An 18,874-nucleotide genomic window follows, 5' to 3' on the forward strand; every position below is an offset into this window, starting at 1 on the left:
ATGTGGCTAGATTGTACCTGGTTAAATATACTATATATATCGTGTGGGGTATGGACCATCAGTGGGTAATTCAAAACAATCTCTGAAGATTTGTGTAGCAACAGCTGGACAGACAACACAGCCCAAACACATAAGGGACTTCCTCTTGCCACCGTATCCAGGCGGCCACTGTAATAAGCAACAGGTCTCTGTTTGTCTCCATAAAACTGAATCAGCACACCCGTAGCATGTCCTGCATAGGTGAGCTCTGTCTGCAAGGCAGTCTGCAATACTGTACAGCAGTGCTCGGGTGTCTTGTAATCATATACGGGGCCTGCAGTGTGTAACACTATATCACAGGGCAAATTCCCTCTTTGGGTGGACATAGCGTCTCCTGGATACAAGGGGCCATAAGCGGCAAGGTAGGCCTGACACTCTTGGGCTATGGCTGGGCTTCCCTTTTCTAGCTATCTGTTGAGCCAAACAACCTCTATGTGACAGGGTAGAGTTAGCTGGGTTCACTATGGCTCCTATCTGGTGGGTAATTATGTCCCCATACCCTACTGAGAAAAGAACCTGGGATTCCTGAGGTGTGATGTAGTAGCGTGAATGACAGGGGAACCAAACTTCAGATTCCTGGAAAGTCTGGCCTTGTAAGTGTGAAGGTTTCACGGGAAGAGGAGATGTAGGAGCCTTTCCGGGCTGGGGGGTCTGCCATTTACACCGATTAAAACAAACTCTTAATCTGAAAATTGACATAACGAAGCTAGGGAGGGACCATATTATCCAACAGGGAGCCCCCCTGTTGATCTTCAATTTGCTATATATATATGCAGGTAAATCTTTTACCAATCTTTCAATTACTTACAAGTTTTTCCTCTAAGACTAAGCACAGGTCTATTTCACTTCCAATTTCATACAGTACTTATTGCTTTAAACATAAATCTCTCAGCGTGTACTAAACCAAGGACAGAGAAAACTTAGAATGCAATACATGGCCCCCCTTCCCTCTAGCCCACAGCACCGAGGGGAGAAATTTCAAGCAGGTCGCGCAGGGATTCACTCACCCCCTCCCATCTAGTAACACGGAGATAAGAAAAATCACTGCATTCCACAGCGCACAAGGGAGAATACAAAAGCCCAGCTCTTTGCCCCCCTTTCTCTAAGTTCGTAGCACAGATGAGGAAAGAGGAGAAATCTCACAGTGGTCCGCTCCCTCCTCCCCTACACTACACAACACTGATACAAGGCTCCGTATCTTCTACACAGTCACAAATTGCAGCAGTTTTCAGACTTAATTTCTACAAAACTTTCCTATGATCCTCCGTGGTCTGGGCGGAGCCCCAAGGATGGCCCGTACACGCACACGCGGCAGGTCTCCACCCAGGTTGGATTCTGCACAACACAAACAGGACACACCTACGCTTCTGGAAAGCTCGTCCCGCCACCATTACAGGGCGGTGGCTGGGACTGCATTTTCATCATCAGTGGCACGGCGGCCATTTTACAATCTGTAAAATCACAGTTCAAAGGCATTTTATAACCAAACACGGGTTCTACATTGTCTGATCCTCCCTCTCCATCAACCTATTTTCATCCTTCATTCTTCAAGCTTTGCGCAACTCGCAGATGAGCTTGCGCTTGTTCTAACAATCCTTTATCTTTCAACATGCCCCTTTTATTTCCTATGAGATTGGGCCACATAGCCGGCTGCAATCTCCCTGACGAGGGCAATCCTACATACTTATACAATCTCTCAACATTCTTGACTACCTTCTTTCCCTCCCGTGACTCTACTATTGCCTTGACTTCCACAGCATCCTCATCTAACTTGTGGGGCACGGACTTCTTTTGCTTTAAGAGACGCAACATGACTCACAGAATACTATGTCCTCCTGCAGTAGGCCACTGGCAGCGATCTTCAACACTGGTGTTCTAAAAACAAGGAGCCTCTCGCTCAACGTATAAGAAAAAGAGCCTCGCGCTCAATATTTCCTGTCCCCTAACCTGAACAACAGTGATTAACAGACTATCCTGCCACGATATTCCAAACCGTTGGGAGGCGGTCTCCTAGTGAGAGCCCTCCACAGAAATACAGGTGGTCCCCCTCCGGGACGTCTTAAATTACCTAGTTGGTACAATATCACAGAGGCTGCGTCTCCTATCCCTTCCTCTAAGCCGCCCCACAATCTACAACTAGCTCAATCTTTCACTCCACTTCACTACTAGACAATAGTCACGGGTAGGGTGGTTAAACGGAGTACAATGACCGGTGGAGGAGGTGTGGTGTACATGAGGATGTGCAGGATGCGACGTCTCCCAGTTGCTGGTTCAGAGCATGGCACAGGATCGCGCTCGGTCTCACCACTCGACCGGTCAGCTCTCGGACCCAAGGAGACCACAGACAAACCAATAACGGCTGAGACACTAGCAAGTGTGACATATACAGTGTACATGATCGCCACTTACCGTGTGCGGAGGGTGATCAGTCCTCGAGGTCAGCCACTACGGGTGTCATCCACGAACATCCAGGCATGGGTCCAGAGGGTCTCGGATCACTGTCCACGCCCCCCGTTGGGCTCCAAATTGTCGGGGTCGTAACGACAATATACCCTCATTCACCAGTCATTCCAAATTAAACTATAAGCATGTGGTACCGGGTAAGAATGAGTCAGACAGGTAGCTGGTTCAATCTCAGTGCATGCTCGTGCATCCACACACGTGTGTGTAACGGTCACAGCAACTGAACTTTATTTTCCAAATACACGGTACTAAAAAGGAATGCAATAGGCGGGGTTTAAGCAGTATACGTCTAGTGCTCAGTCCTTCTGATTCGTCGGACGTCTCCTGGTGGATTCCTCCTCTTCTTTCTATTTCCAAGTTTCGATTTCAGAAGAAATGAAACTTTAACCTTTCAGATTCTAAACTGAAGTGAAGAATGAACACTGGCAGCCATCTTTAATACAGTTACATTTGCATTAGCAAGGGAAAACTTATTGTTTCACAGAATAAAATATATAAAAGTACAAAAGGTATATAAGAAAATATATTTTCACCTTGACAATCCCCCCTAAACACTAAGTTTTTCCCTTACAGAAAGATCCTTTGAGACTGTCCATGTGATGGGAAAAGGGGAGGTGGATTTCTTCATCCAGACGCCTCAGAAACTCTCCCCTAGCGAGAGGCCTCCAGGCAGCTGAACCCTTCACTAACCTCACATGGAGTTCTCCCACTGTCCCTAAACTAAATCTCTTAGCATCATCTGAGAATGGGAGGTTTTGTCTACTCTCTTGAGGGGGAATATACTTAGGGATCTCCCCTGGATCAGTACCATTGTACTCTGGTGGATCTATTTCTTGATTGAGGAAGGCGCCAGTCGGAGTTGCTTTGGCAATAACCTTTTTATACAAGGGAATAACACAACAGAGAATTATCGATCCAACTATAAGGAGGGCAATTAGTACCAAACAAACTTATTGAAGGAATCCCTTGATCCCACCTAACCAACTGGAGAAGAAAGATGTGTCTGCTCCAGCATACATGACATGTCGTCTTATTGTCCTAATTTGTTCAACTTCTTTAGAAACCTTCAGGTCTTTCAGATCTACATTTCGCCATTCAGGTCTGGCTGTCTATATTTCATCTCGTAAGTCTTTGGTCATACCGTCAATGAATGTATTTACCAATACTCTAACATCAAGTGGGTTTATGGGACTGTACTCCATGTCTTCCCATTTCAGCTGTAACCGTCCAAAGTATAGCTCTACACTCTCTCCTTTGTCACATCTGTAGAAAATCTTAATTTGCGTCCTAGCACGTCACCTGTTTTTGTGCTCACTAACTACCTCGGCCTGCCTAGGTGCACTTATACGTCCATCATATGATCATTATTTGTCTGTAGAATGAGAAAGGTTGGTTCTCAGGGTCAGCCAATTGTTTTGCATAGCTAGCTAGTCAGTGGGCCTCCAGGGATAATACTCCTTTATCTGTCTTACCCTACCTGATGTGGTTGGTTCTCTGGTGGTGGGGAGTGACATGACATGCTGATCTACAGCTCTTTCCCAAAAGGATTACTGTCAGCCTACTCCTAAAAGTTAATGTCCCCACTATCCGCCAACCACAATCCTGTGTCAGCTTCTTATGTCACTACATGTGATCTTGTCTGGACAGGATTCAGTGTAATTCTCTTAGGTCGGGTTGCAGCACTGGTCATACAAGTGTTAGGGCCCAAGTCCTCAACTATATCCTGAAAGGCATCACAGCTATAATTAACAAATCTTTGTTCTCTGTAATATATATATTATTGATCCATTCAAAATTTTTATTAATCTGCACCTATGGGATTATAGAAACAATGCCGGCATAAATCTGGTTCTGGGCTTTAAACTGGTCAGGCACCCCCTTGGCACTCCAATGGCATCAATATATACCAGTGGATCTTCTTCATAACTCATGTGGAGCTGATCGAGACTTCTCCTCTTTCTGGTAGGTTCATCAGGTATCTTTGGATCCCAAGGTAAAATCTTGAACTGCATAGCTAGTTTAACAAGGGTGCATTGACCTGTCCAGGCATTAGGCAACCTAGGACGGAGCTTACCATTTCCACATAACCAATAAATGTCATACATACATTGTGTATGTTTGATTAGCAAATCAGTATCTAGAGGACTGTTCTCCTTGCAGAAACCTGTCTCGAAGATCCCTACTGGTGCAATTGTCAGCTAATACTGTTACTTCTCCTGGGACCTTTAGTTTAGGTTTCTCATGAATTAGTGGGACGTAGTCTGGGCAATCAGTGGGCTTCAAACCTTTCAACAGATTCATGACACAGGCAGTGGTGTTGTCATCAGGAAAAAGCAATGCATGTGCGTATAGGTGTGTATTCACAGCAGCACAAGCAATACATCCTACAGAGATATTCTGGACTCTTACATTGTATCTCACTCATTCTAACCATAGGTTTTTCCTTGGAGCTGTTTGTGTTTCTATGGAGAAAACTTCTTGCCAACTGAGACCTGGAATGGGTATCACTTCATTAACTACATTTTGCAAACCCTCACCTGGGCTTGTTTTAGGTGTACTGGTAACAGGGGCCTTGGTTGGTCTGAAACTAATATCCTGGAGCTGTATATGGCCTAAATTCCCATAGGGTCCAGCACTAAATACATAATTATAATGCCTTCCCAATACGAACGTCTGCAGATCAGCAGATTGGGGGTTTTCAAGATTCAGGAGGAGGGGGTGACAGTTTCTTCCCCATTTACAGCCTCTAGGTGGTTGCGGAAGGGCTGTTAGATGCCTTCTCCCACGAAGACTCCTACCCGTCCCATCCTTAGGGAACATGGCTTCGCTAGGTTTATATCCCCAATGATCTCCCGTATTCCAGGCAGCATCTGACCAATAATAACGGTTATCGTTGTCATTTCTGGTAACACACATATAAAACTGGATGATTCCCTCTACCACCCATTCAGTCTCGAGGCACTTGACTACATCACAGAAATCAAATCGCCAGATATTCACCAGGGCTGTCAGGTTTACCCAGAGTATAGTGGGACCTTAGTATTTTCATTTACATTAGGGGCCGAAGAGGTAGGGGCGAGGATGGCCCCCAGTCCCAAGGTCAAAAACAACAGCAACATTTCCCTTCAGTCACTACTGTGACTAAACACTGGTTCGGTCTCTTTTACAATATGAGGCGTGGATCCAAGTGCTCTTTCCTTCAAGTTTTACTGCAGTGGGGGTGACCAGAATCACCGTGTGAAGTCCTTCAAATCTCGGCTGGAGACAATCTCTGCACACAAACTTTTTCACATACACCAGGTCTCCTGGCACAAAGGGATGGTGTCCAGGAACCTTGTCTGGGTCTGGAAGAGAACTGAAGACAGTTAAATGCACTTTGGCAAGGTGTCCATGTAAGGCCTGCATATAGCTAGTCAAATCCTGGTACTTGGGTTGCAACTGTTGTGGAAAGAAACATTCAAGATTGGGGCCCCTGCCAAACAGAATCTCATACGGTGACAGTCCTGTCTTCCTGTTTGGGGTATATCTTACTGAAAACAAAACTAGAGGAAGGCATTCTGTCCATGGTTTACCAGTCTCTGCCATTGCCTTCTGGATTTTAAGCTTAAGAATTCCATTTAGTCTCTCCACTTTTCCACTACTCTGTGGATGGAGTATGCAATGCTTGACTTACCCCCAGTGCTGCCATTACCTCTGACATGATCTCTCCAGTAAAATGGGAACTCCGATCGCTTTCAATGACTTCAGGAACTCCATACCTGCATATGATCTCAGCCATCAGTTTCTTCGCCGTTGTCTTAGCCATAGCTTTGGCAACTGGGTAGGCTTCTGGCCAACCTGAAAATAAATCAATGCAGACCAACACATACTCATACGTCCCTACCCTGGGTAACTGAATATAATCATTCTGCAGTCTCTGGAATTGGTTAAAGGGGCCGGGGAGTGTGCTTGGATGGGGTTTTCACTGTCCTACCCTGATTATGTGTGGCACATATCATGCAGCTCTGTACCTGCCTTTCTGCGCAGGTGGAAAACCCCGGGGGCAATCCATTGTTTCTGTAGGGTGTCACACATGGCCATCTTCGAGTGGTGCACATTCCCGTGCAGAACCTGTGCCATCATTGGGTACAGTACCTGTGGTAGGCAGACCTTTTCACCCCTCCCCCATAGTCCAGTGACGGTATCAGAGCAAGCCCCTATCTTTTACCACCTATCTTTCTCCTCCTTACTTGCCTGTTCTTGTAACCGGGCTAAGATGTCTTTCAACACAAGTGGAGATGGTGGGGTGTCTAGGTGATGTACTTGAGAGGCTACAGGAGTGCTTGCTGCTTTCTTGGCAGCCTGGTCTGCCAATGCGTTACCCTTTGTCCATCCATCAGTGCCTTTGGTATGTGCCTTTACCTTTATGATGCCTGCTTGGGTGGGAAACTGTAGTGCATTCATAAGTTGCTGGACTGCCTCAGCATGTTTAAAGGGGTGGCCATTTGCTGTCAGGAAAGCCCTGGCTCTCCAGATAGGCCCATAACCGTGTGCAATGCCAAAAGCATACCTAGAATCAGTGTAGATATTTACAGTCTTACCTTCTGCTAGTTTGCACGCTTCTGTAAGCACCTTGAGCTCTGCTTCTTGTGCAGACATATGAGCTGGCATTGACTCTGCCTTGATTACCTCATGTTCTGAGACCACAGCATATCTAGTACAGAAGCGTCCTTGGTCATCTTGGTGATGGGATCCATCTACAAAAAGCTCAAAATCAGCATTAGAATAGGCACACTAGAGACCAGCCGTTTCCTGAGACATCAATTCTAGACAATCATGTGGTTTGGAAACCTAATCTTGTTCCTCTGGATCCATTCTAGAAAGAAAAAGAGTGTCCTTGCTCATGTCACCTACTCCTCCCCCCTTTGGATCCATAGGAACTAGGAGAAGAGTAGCGGGGTTCAGGACAGTGCACCTTTTCAAAATCACATTAGTAGGCATGAGAATAGCACACTGAAGTCGCAGCTGTCCAGCCATGGACATGTGGCTAGATTGTACCTGGTTAAATATACTATATACATCGTGTGGGGTATGGACCATCAGTGGGTAATTCAAAACAATCTCTGAAGATTTGTGTAGCAACAGCTGGACAGACAACACAGCCCAAACACATAAGGGACTTCCTCTTGCCACCGTATCCAGGCGGCCACTGTAATAAGCAACAGGTCTCTGTTTGTCTCCATAAAACTGAATCAGCACACCCGTAGCATGTCCTGCATAGGTGAGCTCTGTCTGCAAGGCAGTCTGCAATACTGTACAGCAGTGCTCGGGTGTCTTGTAATCATATACGGGGCCTGCAGTGTGTAACACTATATCACAGGGCAAATTCCCTCTTTGGGTGGACATAGCGTCTCCTGGATACAAGGGGCCATAAGCGGCAAGGTAGGCCTGACACTCTTGGGCTATGGCTGGGCTTCCCTTTTCTAGCTATCTGTTGAGCCAAACAACCTCTATGTGACAGGGTAGAGTTAGCTGGGTTCACTATGGCTCCTATCTGGTGGGTAATTATGTCCCCATACCCTACTGAGAAAAGAACCTGGGATTCCTGAGGTGTGATGTAGTAGCGTGAATGACAGGGGAACCAAACTTCAGATTCCTGGAAAGTCTGGCCTTGTAAGTGTGAAGGTTTCACGGGAAGAGGAGATGTAGGAGCCTTTCCGGGCTGGGGGGTCTGCCATTTACACCGATTAAAACAAACTCTTAATCTGAAAATTGACATAACGAAGCTAGGGAGGGACCATATTATCCAACAGGAAGCCCCCCTGTTGATCTTCAATTTGCTATATATATATGCAGGTAAATCTTTTACCAATCTTTCAATTACTTACAAGTTTTTCCTCTAAGACTAAGCACAGGTCTATTTCACTTCCAATTTCATACAGTACTTATTGCTTTAAACATAAATCTCTCAGCGTGTACTAAACCAAGGACAGAGAAAACTTAGAATGCAATACATGGCCCCCCTTCCCTCTAGCCCACAGCACCGAGGGGAGAAATTTCAAGCAGGTCGCGCAGGGATTCACTCACCCCCTCCCATCTAGTAACACGGAGATAAGAAAAATCACTGCATTCCACAGCGCACAAGGGAGAATACAAAAGCCCAGCTCTTTGCCCCCCTTTCTCTAAGTTCGTAGCACAGATGAGGAAAGAGGAGAAATCTCACAGTGGTCCGCTCCCTCCTCCCCTACACTACACAACACTGATACAAGGCTCCGTATCTTCTACACAGTCACAAATTGCAGCAGTTTTCAGACTTAATTTCTACAAAACTTTCCTATGATCCTCCGTGGTCTGGGCGGAGCCCCAAGGATGGCCCGTACACGCACACGCGGCAGGTCTCCACCCAGGTTGGATTCTGCACAACACAAACAGGACACACCTACGCTTCTGGAAAGCTCGTCCCGCCACCATTACAGGGCGGTGGCTGGGACTGCATTTTCATCATCAGTGGCACGGCGGCCATTTTACAATCTGTAAAATCACAGTTCAAAGGCATTTTATAACCAAACATGGGTTCTACATTGTCTGATCCTCCCTCTCCATCAACCTATTTTCATCCTTCATTCTTCAAGCTTTGCGCAACTCGCAGATGAGCTTGCGCTTGTTCTAACAATCCTTTATCTTTCAACATGCCCCTTTTATTTCCTATGAGATTGGGCCACATAGCCGGCTGCAATCTCCCTGACGAGGGCAATCCTACATACTTATACAATCTCTCAACATTCTTGACTACCTTCTTTCCCTCCCGTGACTCTACTATTGCCTTGACTTCCACAGCATCCTCATCTAACTTGTGGGGCACGGACTTCTTTTGCTTTAAGAGACGCAACATGACTCACAGAATACTATGTCCTCCTGCAGTAGGCCACTGGCAGCGATCTTCAACACTGGTGTTCTAAAAACACGGAGCCTCTCGCTCAACGTATAAGAAAAAGAGCCTCGCGCTCAATATTTCCTGTCCCCTAACCTGAACAACAGTGATTAACAGACTATCCTGCCACGATATTCCAAACCGTTGGGAGGCGGTCTCCTAGTGAGAGCCCTCCACAGAAATACAGGTGGTCCCCCTCCGGGACGTCTTAAATTACCTAGTTGGTACAATATCACAGAGGCTGCGTCTCCTATCCCTTCCTCTAAGCCGCCCCACAATCTACAACTAGCTCAATCTTTCACTCCACTTCACTACTAGACAATAGTCATGGGTAGGGTGGTTAAACGGAGTACAATGACCGGTGGAGGAGGTGTGGTGTACATGAGGATGTGCAGGATGCGACGTCTCCCAGTTGCTGGTTCAGAGCATGGCACAGGATCGCACTCGGTCTCACCACTCGACCGGTCACCTCTCGGACCCAAGGAGACCACAGACAAACCAATAACGGGTGAGACACTAGCAAGTGTGACATATACAGTGTACATGATCGCCACTTACCGTGTGCGGAGGGTGATCAGTCCTCGAGGTCAGCCACTACGGGTGTCATCCACGGACATCCAGGCATGGGTCCAGAGGGTCTCGGATCGCTGTCCACGCCCCCCGTTGGGCTCCAAATTGTCAGGGTCGTAACGACAATATACCCTCATTCACCAGTCATTCCAAATTAAACTATAAGCATGTGGTACCGGGTAAGAATGAGTCAGACAGGTAGCTGGTTCAATCTCAGTGCATGCTCGTGCATCCACACACGTGTGTGTAACGGTCACAGCAACTGAACTTTATTTTCCAAATACACGGTACTAAAAAGGAATGCAATAGGCGGGGTTTAAGCAGTATACGTCTAGTGCTCAGTCCTTCTGATTCGTCGGACGTCTCCTGGTGGATTCCTCCTCTTCTTTCTATTTCCAAGTTTCGATTTCAGAAGAAATGAAACTTTAACCTTTCAGATTCTAAACTGAAGTGAAGAATGAACACTGGCAGCCATCTTTAATACAGTTACATTTGCATTAGCAAGGGAAAACTTATTGTTTCACAGACAGTATAAAATATATAAAAGTACAAAAGGTATATAAGAAAATATATTTTCACCTTGACATTTCCACCATACAATCTTCCTCGCACAGTACTATCTTCCTCACACAGTATGGTTCCCACTCTTCAGTAAATTCCCTACACACAGTATGATATCACCACATTCCCTCACACACAGTATGATATCCCCACAGTACATTCCTCACATACACAGTATGATGCCCCCTCAGTACAATCCCCCTCACACACAGTATTATGTCCCCACAGTACAATCCCCCTCACACACAGTATGATATCACCACATTCCCTCACACACAGTATGATATCCCCACAGTACAATCCTCACATACACAGTATGATGCCCCCTCAGTACAATCCCCCTCACACACAGTATGATGTTCCCTCAGTACAATCCTCCTCACATGATATGATGTCCCCACAGTACAATCCCCCTCACACACAGTATGATGTCCCCACAGTACAATCCGCCTCACACACAGTATGATATCCCCACAGTACATTCCTCACACAGTATGATGTCCCCTCAGGACGTTCCTCACACACACAGTATGATGTCTTCACAGTACATTCCTCACACACACAGTACGCTGTTCTCACAGGACATTCCTCACATACACAGTATGATGTCCACTCAGTACAATCCCCCTCACACACAGAATGATGCCACCACAGTACATTCCTCCACACAAAGTATGGTTTCAATGACCAGTACATTCCCCCACAAACAGTATGATTTCCTCACAGTACATTCTCTCTAAACAGTTTCATGACCCCACTTCACATTCTTCCACACACACCCCTTTAAAGAGTATAATGTCCACACATCATTCCCCCAGACATAATATGATGTCCCCACAGTACATTCTCCCACACAGTATGATATCCCCACAGTACAATCCTCACACACAGTATGTTAGGGGCTGAGTAAGATCCAAAACTTCGTGGCCCATAAGAACAGGTACAGTCATATCTGGTTGCCCAATCTGAAGTCAGTATGGATTGTGTGGACTGATGGTGGGAATGGTTGACGTAGTGGGTACCCTTGAGAGTCAGGACCAAAGAGGAAAGTGGTGTCGGTGGAAAGCATGATAGAACAGTCCTGTCGAGAGACACTGCTAGGTAGTAAATCTAGAGAGAGAACTCAACGATCAGCTGTGATTTGTAGAGAATAGGGTTGAGCGAAACGGATTGGACAAATTCAAAAATCGCCAACTTTTGGCAAAGTCGGGTCTCATGAAACCCGACCCGATCCTAGTGTGGGATCGGCCATGCGGTCGGCGATCTTCGCGCCAAAGTCGCGTTTCGTATGAGGCATTCAGCACCATTTCTTAGCCAATGAAGGAGGACGCAGAGTGTGGGCAGCTTGATGACATAGGTCTCGGTCCCCACCATCTTAGAGAAGGGCATGACAGTGATTGGCTTGCTTTCTGCGGCGTCACAGGGGCTATAAAGGGGCGTGCACGCCGACCGCCATCTTACTTCTGCCGATCTCAGCATAGGGAGAGGTTGCTGCAGCTTCGTCAGAAGAAGGGATATAGTTAGGGAGAGAAGATTAACCCCCAAACCGCTTGTGCTGTAGCGATTTCCACTGTCCAACACCACCTTTTTTAGCAGGGACAGTGGAGGCTATTTGTGCTTCAGCTCTGTAGCTTATTAGGCTGCCTTATAAGGCTCCCTGATAGCTGCATTGCTGTTTGCCCGCTGCTGTGCAAACCAACTGCTTTTTTAAAAGCAAAAATCCTGTTGCTCCATTCTGCACAGTTATCTTGTTTATTTGTCCACACTTTTGTGTGCAGCAGTCCTTTTTGTTCCTGCCATACTTATCCTGAGATCATTGTAGGGAGATTGAAATTGTACTACAGTCCTTGGATTTTTTCAGATATCTTCCAGCCACTTTCTGCCACTTACATTGTGTTGTGTTACACACTGGGCCTGAGTTGTGGTGCTGTCTCCCCCCCAAAAAAGTGAGATTCAAATTGTCACAAAGTGGATATACGTCAGTTCTGTTAGTTTGTCGTATATCAGCCAGCCACGTTCTGCCACTTACATAGTGTTGTAAAATACACTGGGCCTGAGTTTGGGTTCAGTCTCCCCCTCAAAAAAGTGAGATTCAAATTCTCACAAAGTGGATATACCTCAGTCCTCTTAGTTTGTCGTGTATCAGCCATCCACTTGCTGCCACTCACATTGCGTTGTAAAATACACTAGGCCTGAGTTTGGGTTCAGTCTCCCCCCAAAAAAAGTGAGATTCAAATTCTCACAAAGTGGATATACTAGAGTCCTGTTAGTTTGTGGTATATCAGCCAGCCACTTTCTGCCACATACATTGTGTAGTGTAATACACTGGGCCTGAGTTTTGGTGCAGTCTTCCCCCCAAAAAAGGGAGATTTAAATTGCCACTAAGTGGATCTACGTCAGTTCTGTTAGTTTGTCGTATATCTTCCAGCCATGTTCTGCCACTTACATTGTGTAGTGTAATACACTGGGCCTGAGTTTTGGTGCAGTCTCCCCCCAAAAAAAGGGAGATTTAAATTGCCACTAAGTGGATCTACGTCAGTTCTGTTAGTTTGTCGTATATCTTCCAGCCATGTTCTGCCACTTACATTGTGTAGTGTAATACACTGGGCCTGAGTTTTGGTGCAGTCTCCCCCCCAAAAAAGGGAGATTTAAATTGCCACTAAGTGGATCTACGTCAGTTCTGTTAGTTTGTCGTATATCTTCCAGCCATGTTCTGCCACTTACATTGTGTAGTGTAATACACTGGGCCTGAGTTTTGGTGCAGTCTCCCCCCAAAAAAAGGGAGATTTAAATTGCCACTAAGTGGATCTACGTCAGTTCTGTTAGTTTGTCGTATATCTTCCAGCCACGTTCTGTCACTTACATTGTGTTGTGTTATACACTGGGCCTGAGTTTTGGTGCAGTCTTCCCCCCCAAAAAAGGGAGATTTAAATTCTCAACAAGTTTATATACACCTTCTACCTTGTTTACAGTACCATATAACGGTTGTTATTTTGGTTACATTTTCCCAAAAATGAGGAAGTCTGGTGGAAGAGGCCGTGGGCGATCGTTGCCAGCTGGTAATGATGGTGATGGTGGTGATGGTGGTGGAGCATCTGGTGGTAGTGGGAAAAGCAAAATAGCACCTAAGTCTCGAGATGTTGAGCCAGCATCATCGTCTGGCTACACAAGGCCTCGAAGGCTCCCTTATCTGGGAGTAGGTAAACCGCTTTTAAAGCCGGAGCAGCAGGAAAAAGTTTTGTCTTTCCTTGCTGACTCAGCCTCTAGCTCTTTCGCCTCCTCTTCCGAAAGTTCGACACATAAAAGCAGCGAGTCGTCAGTGGATGCTCCCGGTCAGGAACAAGTCGCTTCCTTGTGTCCTTCACCCAAACCAAAAGTGAAGGAAGCGGCAGGCGACACTACAGTTTACTCCATGGAGCTCTTTACACATACCGTGCCTGGGTTAGAAAGGGAAATTGTTAACAGCCCATTACAAGATGAATCGGACATGGAGTGCACAGATGCACAGCCACAGCTAGATTATTATGCTGTTCCATTGACTCAGATCACTACATTGCCCTTCCAGTGTACTTAGCCAGAATCTGACCCTGATTAGACTATGGTGCCCCGTCCCGAACGCTATAGCACCTTACACGGTGACACAGAGGAAGGTGCACATGACATTGAAGAGGAGGTGATAGATGACCCAGTTGTTGACCCAGATTGGCAGCCATTGGGGGAAGAGGGTGCCGCTGCCAGTAGCTCAGAAGCGGAGGAGGATGATCCGCAGCAGCCATCTACATCGCAACAGCTGTCATCTGGCAGGCCCATATCAGGCCAAACACGTTCGTCAAAAACAAAAACAGTTTTAGGACAGCGTGGCCATCCGGTGAAAGTAGCACAGCGTGCAATGCCTGAAAATGTTATCCATAGTAGGAAGAGTGCAGTGTGGCAATTTTTTAACCAAGATCCGAATGATCAGTCAAAAGTTATCTGTGAGAAATGCTCAAAAACCTTTAGCAGAGGGAAGAATCTCCATAATTTAAATACAACGTGCATGCATAGACATTTAACCAGCATGCACTTGCAAGCCTGGACTAACTACCAAACGTCCCATACCGTTGGTGCACCCGCTCAGAATGAAGGTAGTCAGCAACGCTATATTGCTTCCCTCACTGTAAGCCCACCGGCTAGGACACCACCAGCAGCAAATGCGGAGGTATCGTCGCAAGGCCAAAGCAGTCAGGGAATCACAAGGTTCTTGCTAGGAAACACTGTATGTAGGCCAACATCAAGAATACCATCACCAACCCTTTCTCAATCTGCCATGTCCACCAACACCCCCGCTAGTTCCACCATATGCAGCTCTCCAGTCCAGCTCACCCTACAAGAGACTCTCGTTAGGAAAAGGAAGTACTCATCCTCTCATCCGCGTACACAGGGTTTGAACGCCCACATTGCTAGACTAATCTCGTTAGAGATGATGCCCTATCGGTTGGTTGAAAGCGAAGCTTTCAAAGCCCTGATGGCCTACGCAGTACCACGCTATGACCTACCCAGTTGACACTTCTTTGCGAGAAAAGCCATCCCAGCCCTCCACCAGCATGTCAAAGACCGCATTGTCCATGCACTGAGGCAATCAGTCAGTAGAAAGGTGCACCTCACAACAGATGCATGGACCAGTAGGCATGGCCAGGGACGTTACGTGTCCATCATGGTGCACTGGGTTAATGTGGTGGATGCAGGGTCCACAGGGGACAGCCATAGTGGGACAGTTCTGCCTAGCCCATGGTCTAGGAAACAGTTGGCTGTAGGCATTCGCCACCCCTCCTCCTCCTCCTCCTCCTCCAGAAGCGAAAGCTCATCCACAGAGCGCAGTCACACGACCATTCCATCCACAGCTGCCAGTGTTGCACATGAGGTGTCCCATTATGGAACAGCTAGTGGTATGTGTCAGCAGGCTGTGTTGGAAATGAAGTGTTTGGGGTACAACAGACACACCGCGGAAGTACTGGCCGAGTACTTGCAGCAAGAAACTCAGTCATGGCTGGGCAGTGTACATCTTGAGGCAGGCAAGGTAGTCAGTGATAACGGAAGGAATTTTATAGCTGCCATAGCCCTTTCAGAACTGAAACACATACCTTGCCTGGCTCACACCTTGAACCTGGTGGTGCAGTGCTTCCTGAAAAATTATTCGGGGTTACCAGCCTTGCTCCTGAAGGTGCGAAGACTTTGCTCGCACATCCGCCGGTCGCCCATACACTCCAGCCATATGCTGAACCATCAGCGATCACTGAATCTTCCCCAGCACCGCCTAATAATCGACGTTGCAACAAGGTGGAACTCCACACTGCACATGCTTCAGAGGCCGTGCGAACAGAGGCGTGCTGTAATTTATTTGTGGGAGGATACACATACACGGGCAGGCAGTTGGATGGCAGACATGGAGTTGTCTGGTGTGCAGTGGTCGAAGCTACAAGGCCTCTGTCAAGTCCTTCAGTGTTTTGAGGAATGCACACGGCTGGTAAGTGCAGACGGCGCCATCATAAGCATGAGCATCCCACTAATGTGTCTGCTGATGCAAAGTTTGACGCACATTAAGGAGCAGGTGTCTGCAATCGAGGAGGAGGGAAGCCTTGATGACAGTCAGCCATTGTCTGCTCAGGGAACTCTCCTGGACGAGGTGGCGGATGAAGAGGAGGAGGAGGAGGATGATGGGGATGAATATTTATGGGAGGTGGATGATTCTCAGGGGGCAATAGAAACTGGTGGCGTTGCAAGGTCAGGTACAGGGTTTTTGAGGGACACAAGTGATGTTGATTTGAAAGAAAATGCTCCTCAACCCAGCACAAGCAGTGAATTGACACCTGGAACATTGGCCCACATGGCTGAGTATGCCTTGCGTATCCTAAAAAGGGACCCCCGCATTATCAAAATGATGACCGATGACGATTACTGGTTGGCCTACCTCCTGGATCCACGATATAAAGGAAAATTACAAAATATCATGCCACATGAGAACCTTGAGCAAATATTGGCTACCAAACAAGCAACTCTTGTAAACCGTTTGGTTCAGGCATTCCCAGCACACAGCGGCGGTGATGGTTCTCACACGCGCTGTAGGGGGCAACATGGCAGAGGTGTTAGAGGTGCACAAATCCGAAGTGGCGTTGGACAGAGGGGTTTTATGACCAGGTTGTGGAGTGATTTCGCAATGACCGCTGACACGACAGGTACTGCTGCATCGATTCAAAGTGACAGGAGACAGCATTTGTCCAGTATGGTTACGAACTATTTTTCCTCCCTTATCGATGTTCTCCCTCACAGGTCATTCCCTTTTGATTATTGGGCATCTAAAATAGACACCTGGCCTGAATTGACAGAATATGCATTACAGGAGCTCGCTTGCCCAGCTGCTAGTGTGCAGAAAGAGTCTTCAGTGCTGCTGGTTCAATACTGACCGAAAAAAGGACACGTCTGGCTACCCGAAATGTTGATGATCTAACCTTCATTAAAATGAACCAATCATGGATTTCAAATTATTTGGCCCCACCTTCCCCTGCTGACACGTAGCTTGCCTGAAAAATGTCTTGCTTTTGGCCTCCTCTTACTGACTGCTCCAATTCCTCCATTTGCAGCTGCTGAATGTCCACCATAGGCCATTTTTATACCTCCCTAAATGGGCTGACTCCCCCCACAGGGCCGTGGTCACCACCTGGCGCAAGCACCCGTGCGAGTGCCGTTTGCCTGGACAGGTGGGTGTGCACACTCTTGGGCGACGGCACTGGGCGACAATGAAGTGTCTCTGACGGTGGTGGTGCACAACCAACGTCAGACACACCGTCGTAATATGAGGGGCCCTGTGCCAGTACCGCCGCCCACGAGAGAGTGTTCCCCCCCAGCTCGAACAGTGCTCTACCACTTGCAAAACTTACCTCTCCCGGCCCCACCACTGTGTAGTCTGTGCTGTTAAATCCTTCAATGGCACTGCCAATACAAATTTGTTGAAATGATAGATGATAGTAAAAATATACAGGGGCCCTGGCCTCAATTTAGACCAGTTAATACTTTGCGCCAACTACCACTGTCTGCTACTCAGCAGAGGAGCCCACCCCTGTACCTAGCTTTGCCACCTGTTTATTTATGAACATTTTTTTGGCAGACATATAGTCTACTTACTTATTTGGGCCTAGTAACTGTGTCAGCCAGTCCTTACAGTTGTCCTCCACTGAACAAAGTTATGCCACCTGTGTACTCCTGTTACAAATTTTGAACTGCATTTTGCCTACTTTTTTATTTTAGGCCTACTACATGTGTCTGTCTGTGCCACTCCTTACAGTTGTCCTCCACTGAACAAAGCAATGCCACCTGTGTACTCCTGTTATCAATTTTGAACTGCATTTAGCCTACTTTTTTATTTTAGGCCTACTACTTGTGTCTGTCTGCCCCAGTCCTTACAGTTGTCCTCCACTGAACAAAGCAATGCCACCTGTGTACTCCTGTTACCAATTTTGAACTGCATTTAGCCTACTTTTTTATTTTAGGCCTACTACATGTGTCTGTCTGCGCCACTCCTTACAGTTGTCCTCCACTGAACAAAGCTATGCCGCCTGTGTACTCCTGTTACCAATTTTGAACTGCATTTTGCCTACTTACTTATTTGGGCCTAGTAACTGTGTCAGCCAGTCCTTACAGTTGTCCTTCACTGAACAAAGCTATGCCGCCTGTGTACTTCTGTTACCAATTTTGAACTGCATTTAGCCTACTTACTTATTTGGGCCTAGTAACTGTGTCAGCCAGTCCTTACAGTTGTCCTCCACTGAACAAAGCTATGCCACCTGTGTACTCCTGTTACCAATTTTGAACTGCATTTAGCCTACTTACTTATTTGGGCCTAGTAACTGTGTCAGCCAGTCCTTACAGTTGTCCTCCACTGAACAAAGCTATGCCACCTGTGTACTCCTGTTACCAATTTTGAACTGCATTTAGCCTACTTACTTATTTGGGCCTAGTAACTGTGTCAGCCAGTCCTTACAGTTGTCCTCCACTGAACAAAGCAATGCCGCCTGTGTACTCCTGTTACCAATTTTGAACTGCATTTAGCCTACTTACTTATTTGGGCCTAGTAACTGTGTCAGCCAGTCCTTACAGTTGTCCTCCACTGAACAAAGCTATGCCACCTGTGTACTCCTGTTACCAATTTTGAACTGCATTTAGCCTACTTACTTATTTGGGCCTAGTAACTGTGTCAGCTGTCATGATCTCTGCAGGCAGAGATCATAGCAAGCCTATAGAGGGACAAGCTCTCGGAAGATGGAACTATACTGACCATGAACTAAGCCTGCCGCGCAA

General features: G+C 46.8%; 1 long non-coding RNA gene across 1 annotated transcript in view; it reads right to left on the reverse strand.

Moving 5' to 3' along the window:
• Positions 1–5,263: 5,263 nt before the first annotated feature.
• The window catches only part of LOC143769357 (uncharacterized), a 188,475-nt gene continuing 174,864 nt past the window's right edge, over positions 5,264–18,874 (reverse strand). Inside the window, exons 2-3 of the long non-coding RNA XR_013214369.1 lie at positions 6,194–6,260; positions 5,264–5,857 (exon numbers count right to left, since the gene is read on the reverse strand). This is a non-coding gene — a long non-coding RNA (uncharacterized LOC143769357). The remainder of the gene's footprint in view (positions 5,858–6,193; positions 6,261–18,874) is intronic.

Source organism: Ranitomeya variabilis, chromosome 4, assembly GCF_051348905.1.
Source record: "Ranitomeya variabilis isolate aRanVar5 chromosome 4, aRanVar5.hap1, whole genome shotgun sequence".
In the NCBI taxonomy this organism is placed as follows: Eukaryota; Metazoa; Chordata; class Amphibia; order Anura; family Dendrobatidae; genus Ranitomeya; species Ranitomeya variabilis.